This window comes from Erpetoichthys calabaricus, chromosome 16 (assembly GCF_900747795.2).
Source record: "Erpetoichthys calabaricus chromosome 16, fErpCal1.3, whole genome shotgun sequence".
NCBI classification, from domain to species: domain Eukaryota; kingdom Metazoa; phylum Chordata; class Cladistia; order Polypteriformes; family Polypteridae; genus Erpetoichthys; species Erpetoichthys calabaricus.
In genome coordinates, this window is record NC_041409.2 from 50,431,088 (window position 1) to 50,438,223 (window position 7,136).

At 39.6% G+C, this 7,136-nt stretch overlaps 1 long non-coding RNA gene across 1 annotated transcript; it reads left to right on the forward strand.

Annotated features, from left to right (window-relative positions):
• The first annotated feature begins 3,335 nt into the window (after positions 1–3,335).
• On the forward strand, positions 3,336–5,801 carry LOC127526030 (uncharacterized). Its single transcript, XR_007933661.1, has 2 exons — positions 3,336–3,960; positions 4,013–5,801. It is a non-coding gene; the product is annotated as an uncharacterized LOC127526030 (long non-coding RNA).
• Positions 5,802–7,136: the final 1,335 nt, after the last annotated feature.

Genomic DNA, 7,136 nt, shown 5'->3' on the forward strand with positions numbered 1-7,136 from the left:
GTTGCATAAACAGTGTGTATGTTTCATGAATAGCTTGGGCAGCTCGAAGCCTTGACTGCTTTGCTTTTTTGCACAATTTATTTTTGGCTCCTTTTGCTTTCCTTTTTGTTTACTTTATTAAGAGTGAAAGAATTAGTAACCTCATTAACAATTTTTGTTGGTTCAGATACATTTTTTCCAATCATTTGTTATTAATATTTTGAAAGTTTAAGACTCAAGGAATACACCCATAAATGAAGTTGGTATAAATAGAAAAAAATAAAGAAAAAAATTTACATTTTTGTTGTCTAACGAAAGGAGCTGAAGTGATTAGGTGCTCGCTCCTGCATAAGTTGGGGGAGAGGCAGTGGGAGATGGAGATTGGGAGACATCAGTTTTAAACAACAACAACATTTATTTATATGGCACATTTTCATACAAAAAGTAGCTCAAAGTGCTTTACATAGTGAAGAAAAGAAAAATAAAAGACAAAATAAGAAATTAAAATAAGACAACATTAGTTAACATAGAAAAGGAGTAAGGTCTGATGGCCAGGGTGGAGAGAAAAAACAAAAAAAAAAAAAACTCCAGAAAGCTGGAGAAAAAAATAAAATCTGTAGGGGTACCAAGCCACGAGACCACCCAGTCCCCTCTCTTCTTAAAGAGAAGCACCAAGGGGTTGAGATCTCTTTAGAGAAGATTCCTGCCATGTTTTGACCACTTTCTTTATGGATTTATTTATTCTGGATTTAACTTCCACAGATCACTTTTTATTATTACTAGGGGGCTTTGCCCCCTGCTTGCTTCACTCAGCAACCCCCATGTCTGTGCTATGCGCTAGTCTCTTTGCGGTTCTGTCGCTCACGTATAGGGATACAGTTGTACAATTTAAACAGATTATTTTCATGAGAATTGTTACATATGCATAATAGGACTAACTATTTTACATTACAGCGAGTAATTAACCATATTAAAAAATACTTTCAAATTATTACGTTTTACTATATTTCGTGTTGCGTTTTAGTTTTTCATTGCGTTATACTATTTTGTTCTGTTTGCCTTTGAAATTAACACACAAGTATTTTTTTAAACTTACACTTTTATTGTAATACTTCAGTAAAAACAATTTGAATTAAATTTTTGTCACTGTCACTTTGAATTTTGATTCTGTGTTTGGACTTACATCGTGACAATGCAACGTATAACTGCCCGTGAATTTCGTTCTTTCTCTGTATTAAATAAAATTACTTTTTCGAATGTTTGGTTCTGAGATTTGTTAATTGTCTTTGCAAAAGATATTCTAACAGGAAACTGTAAACGTTTTAATACGAATGGCATATCAAGATCTCTCTTTGGTATGTAATGTTATCCTTGAAGATTTACTACATTACCTTTCCTGGATCCATCCTTCTTTCTACAGTAATTCGTGCGGTGGAAGACCGGACGGTATTAACGGTTGTAGATATTGTATGGATATTGTAAGTCGACGTTTTCATCTTCCGCACCTTCACCACCAACTGTTTAAGCATTGTCTATTGATATGCATTTAACCAGTTTGCTGTGTATCCGATTGTCATTTTTGGCGTTAATTCGTTTAATTTCATCATTTCTCAGTGCTGGGATTGCTCATGCACTCATTTTTTCTGTAGGTAACCCTTCGTGATAAAATTCTTCAATAAGATTTGGACATAATAAGTCTTCTTTAATTGGGAACTTAAAGTGAGGAAAACGTTAAAATTTATAAGAGCTGAGAGAGCAGGAACTGTGTCTGTCAAAAAAGCATTCACACGAATGAGAGGTGAGAGTACTGTGTGCATGGTTGAAAATGGTTGAGAGGAGAGCATGTCTTGGAAAAATCTCATGGCCAAAGTCTTAACTCTTGGGTCTTGAAAAAATCTTCCAAAAAGTCTCATCTTGTCGCAGGATTTTTTTTATTATAATAGAGAGATTTATTATTATCTCACTTATGCACCTACCCCTTGCTATACTAGTGTCCTCATTTGTCCAGCTCATCCTTGGTTACGTTGTCGATGGTGGTGGGTTCAAGAGGCTCACTGAAAGTACAAGGATGGTGAAGTCAACCTGTACCGTCACAACATTAGCCTTATGTTCTTGGGGTCTTTTATTCTGGGTAATGTTTCACAGTATTCCATTTGTTGATTTGTTTCACAGTTTTAATACCTTTGGTTCTAGTGATGAACTTGTCCTTTTGTTAGTGACTCTTAGCAATTCTTGTTTAGAATTTTTTTTTTTTTTAACCATTTCATGATACCAGTAATAATGACATTTTAGATATCAGCTCTTGTTAAAGTTACTCAACATCATGTGCATTTCCAAGTCTTTTTTAACAGACCTGTGTGGTTGTTCACAATCCTCATTGCCAGGAAGCAATTTGGAGAGATTGGTTCGAACTGAAAAACTAGATACCCTCTACTGGCATAAGAAGTCTACTATAAGTGTTGTCTCTCTTTGTCGATATCTTTTACTTCCTATAATGACTGTTGTATCAAGCATAAATAGGAATTCCAGTGTATAAGATGGGCATAGGTGGCACCAAGGTGCTGTACCTTAGATTTCTAGCTAACTAATCCAGAGTTTTGTGGTTGTTCCATGGCCTGGCAACTCTTTGTGCAGAATTTAAGAATTCTCTGTATATTTTTCTGGTTGATCTGGTTTCCTCATCAAATCTCAAAAATGTTTCAATCCGATTCAAGTGTACTCAGAAGACAACATGGCAATCTTCTTCTTGTACTTGTATCATTTACTTGATTGGTTTCCAATACACCAGATGTAAAATCTTTCAGGCAGACCAGGGAATGTTCTTTTTCCCTAAAAATGTGACATCCAATCTTATGAACTGTGATAATGTCTGAAGCCTTGCATCTGTTGGTCATTAAATTTTTTTATTGAAATATACTCCTAATTAGCAGGACTCTCTATCTTCTAGAACTTTTTGTTAAATAAAATAAACATAAGAATGACTCAGAAGGGGTTTAGGATCCAAAGTGAGAAAAGCCCTGTGCCGCTTGAAAGGTTTGAAGGTGCACTGTGACACTGCTGGTCTTGTCAGAGGCAAGTTGTGGAACAAGTTCATCAACCGTGATAGTTATGTTCTCTGTGTGGCAATACTGATGCTATAAACAATGAAAGTGTCCAGAAATTTGGAGCACACAGCTGGATATCTGACATGTGGGTTATGCAACACTAGCCATTTCAGATTTTTTTCATGGATGTTTTAAAGTTATAAGCTGTTTTTTCAGTGTTGGTCTCCAGTCTCATTTACACAGAATTCTAATGACCAGGCATGACTCGGGTATCTTTTTGCTGTATGTAAAATAAAATGAGATGCCAAAACACTTGCTGAGGTGTGGAGCCCATTGACCTCTGCTCCAGTTTATCGGATGGCTGTGTGGGTGCTGCCAGATTTAGCCACGTTAATGAGATTAACGCTGATAATAAGATCATCCGGTGGGGGAGGGAGTTTGGGTTCAGCCAGGCATTGCCACTAAGCAGAAGTCCCAGACCAAAAAACTCCTGACGTCTCGCTGGATCTCCACTACTTTCACAGGCACCATGTCTAAGGAAAAACTGGAATCTCTGATGAAAAATATGGAAATCATGTTGTCTGAAGTGGAACAGCTCAAAATCCACTGTAGGAAGCAGAGTGAGGAGCTGAACCAGGTAGTGCAGGAGCTGCGGCGGGAAAACAAGGAGCTGACACACAAGTATGGCCAGCTGACGCATGACATGAAGGAGGCCAAGGAAACAATTAACCAACTCCAGGACACCAAGTTTGCTTTCGAGGCAAAAGAACGGCAAGCGCAAAAACTCAACCGGCAGCTGTGACACCCAAGTGAAAGTAGGAAGTGGGGTGTGCAGCATTGGAAGCAAGTCACCTAAACCACACCACAAAAGCAGCTCAGCAGCCATTTGTCAGACATCTCTGTGCCTCCTTGACAAGTGACCGGAGTGTGTCCGCGGGTGGTGTTTGGCTTTAACTTCCTTCTGTCAAAGCAGAACAAAGGCCTTGGAGGACTGCAGCATTCCACATACCAAGCAGATGAAATGCCAGGCTCATCAGATCGTCCACATACAAGCAAGCAGTTCATCTGTATACCAAGGACTCTTGGCTGGTTGGTGTTCTGCAGACAGTTGGTGACCCTTGAACTTGAAGAGAAGAATAATTCCAAACAATGCAACATTACTTTGGCAATTTGGCATGGAAAGAGAGGGGGAGTCTGCACAGTCTTGAAACTTTAATGGCAGGATTTCTCTTGCTACGTCTCACTTGTACTGTAGTTTATTACTAAGAATTTGTATACAATGTATTTCTCTCCTAGGCACAAGGATGTTCATTGCAGTTCGACCCACTGGATGTTGTTGAATAGGAATTGGGTTTGTGTCATGCCCTATTCCATCAGTGCATGTTGTTGGGGTGCTACACATTTGTGATGAAATGGGGTATAAGATCTTCTTTTGCTTGGGGATTCCCTCATCTGGGACACTTCCATGACCGTCGGCTTCTTAACTTGAATCCAATTCCTTAATTTTCTAAATTGGTTTATGTATAGCATTACACCATGAAAAGCAATTTAAAAAAAAAAAAAAAAAAAAAAAAAAAAAAAGGTCAATGGAAGTGATTTAGTGTGTCAGGTCAGTGTGTGTGTTTTACTCCTTTGACGCATATCAACAAAGAATGTGGATGTGGTTTCATAATAGGGTGAATTTAAGTTTTGCAAAGGGCCTCATACAGAATGTTTTGTAAAGTTGTGCTTCATTTGGGCCTGGGATGGAGCCAACCTCACATAAGTCCTCATTCAGCCCCTGGGCTACTCATGTCTGTATGGTGATGGCATGCGCTTCTGTTATCTGTGCCCACTGTCCTGCTAAAGATGTGCATGTTAGGTTAACTGGCCTTTGGTAGATACTTTCTAGTCGATTCCTACATTTTACCTAATGCTGCTTGGGATAGACACCCCCAGTCCCATTGTCCTGTCGTGAAAAAAATTGCTGGGGGATTTTTGAAGATGCGGTTTTTCTGGGTGCTATTCCTGCTGTGATACTGCACCATGTTGTCTGCATCTGTTTGATTTAACCTGGAGCAATTAAAAATAGTACAAACTGGTCAAAAATCTATTCAATTTTGGTCACAGACTATTTAACACCCAGTACAATATGTAGTGAAGTACTTAGATTTCTGTTTGGTGGAGATGTTAGGTAAAAGCTGGGACATAAATAACTGTTTACTCCATAATGTATGATTTGCACAATATATGTACAGGCTCGCAGGAGTGTAATACAACACAGCATGGAATTGGCCTCACGTTAAGAAGTTGACTAAACTGGGGTGGGGAAATGCCACTAGGGGGCGACAGCAGCAAGTGAGAAAAACCCTCATCTTATAAAAAACATTCAGTGCCTCATCAAGGTGGATTGGAATGGTGGTGGCAGGAGTGTCCCATTATCCTCTATCTAGTGCCACCTATGGCTTCTTGATGTCATTCTAACCAGTGTCTTATCTTAGACCAATTCCTAAATATCACTAAATCTAGTTAAATTATTGTGTTTTTCACCCTCTGATTGTGTCAATCACTAGAATGGTAAGCCGTACTTTCTGAGAAGAGAAACTTGGGCAGGAAAAGATAGACATTTTATCAGAATTTATAAAACAAAAAGTTAGGCTTTGCTGGGTGTAAAAGAAAAAAATGTCTGTATAGAAATCAAAGACTAAAGCAAACAGGGCTGGTCTGTAAGTAAGAAATTGGTTGGAATTAAACCCTGCAGTCACAGGGATGGGAGGCACCGTCATTCCCCAACAGACTGTTTTGCTGCATTTGTTTTGATTTTATTTGGGCAGGGGCATGCAGTGGGGGGGGGGGGGGGGGGGGGGGCGCGGTGCGGGGTTAAATTTAAGTCTTTATCGCATTCCAGAGCTGTTTTTTCCTGAGGTAATTGCCGAGTCTATTTTTGTGATATGCTTCTTGGTGGTGGTGATGGTGCAATAAAATGACTTTGCTATAAGAAGAAAGCCTGGTAGTCTGCACTTGACTGAACATACCAAACAAACAACAGGCTGACAAGATCTTAAGACTCCTGGCAGACCGTCCTGGGTGTAAAATGACTGGGGCGTGGGGAACAAATCCTCCTATTTTTGTCTATGTCCAAAGGTGTAGGGAGCGGCCCAACTGTACGTACATTAATTGATTTGAGGAAGGGTGCTAAATGTTCAAATATGAGAACAGAGAACGGGTAGCTAAAAGTTATATGTGACGTGAGGGGACAGTGGTTTATAGTTACTGATAAGATGTAACTAAATTTCAGCAAGGACGACTGTGTGAAGGGGGACAGTGTTCAGATGTGAGAACGGGAGAAAGAGCACAACATGATAAGAGGTCGGGATAAGTGGAGGGTTGGTCACATTTTAAAAATTTGGCCCAAGGGGATTGTGACAACAAAAACTGGTGTGACTGAATGTTAAGAAGTCAAAATGGGGGAGCGTTGTGGCAGACAGGACAACTAGGAGCTTAGGTGACTTAACATGGGAGATCAGGACTCAAGATCATTATTTCTAAATGGTGGAGATGAATACTGGGAGGGAAATGTGAGTTACTGATAAGATATGAGGATAGCGAGTTGGGTGGTCATATATACTGTATGAAAGAGTGTGGCTTGTTATAACAGTGATTCAAGGTTAGTGATGGGAATTGGGAGTTAATATTCACGTGTGAGGACTGTGAGCAGAGTGGCCTGAGGGACGTGTGGCAAGGACTGGTATGATTAAATGTTAAGAGGGAAAAGTTGGGTTATCTGCTGGGTGGGCATTGTTGCTGAAAGGACAACTGGGAGCTTGGGTGACTCAAAGTTAGGGTGGCTTAATGTTGGAAATGAGGACTGGGAGCCTCATTTGCTAAATATTCACGTATGAAGCCTGGGAGCAGAATGGCAAAATTTTAAAAAGATGGTCTAAGGGTTACAGACAAGGATTGGGTGAAGGGTGACCGACTGTTCAGATATGAGGACGGAGTGTTGTGAAAATTTAGAAATATGAATCTAGAGAGGGTGGCCAGATTTTAAAAATATGAAAACAGTGAACAGAGACGAGGATTGGAATTTTACTAAATGATAAGATTTAAGGGATAAGAAATGAAAATGGGGTG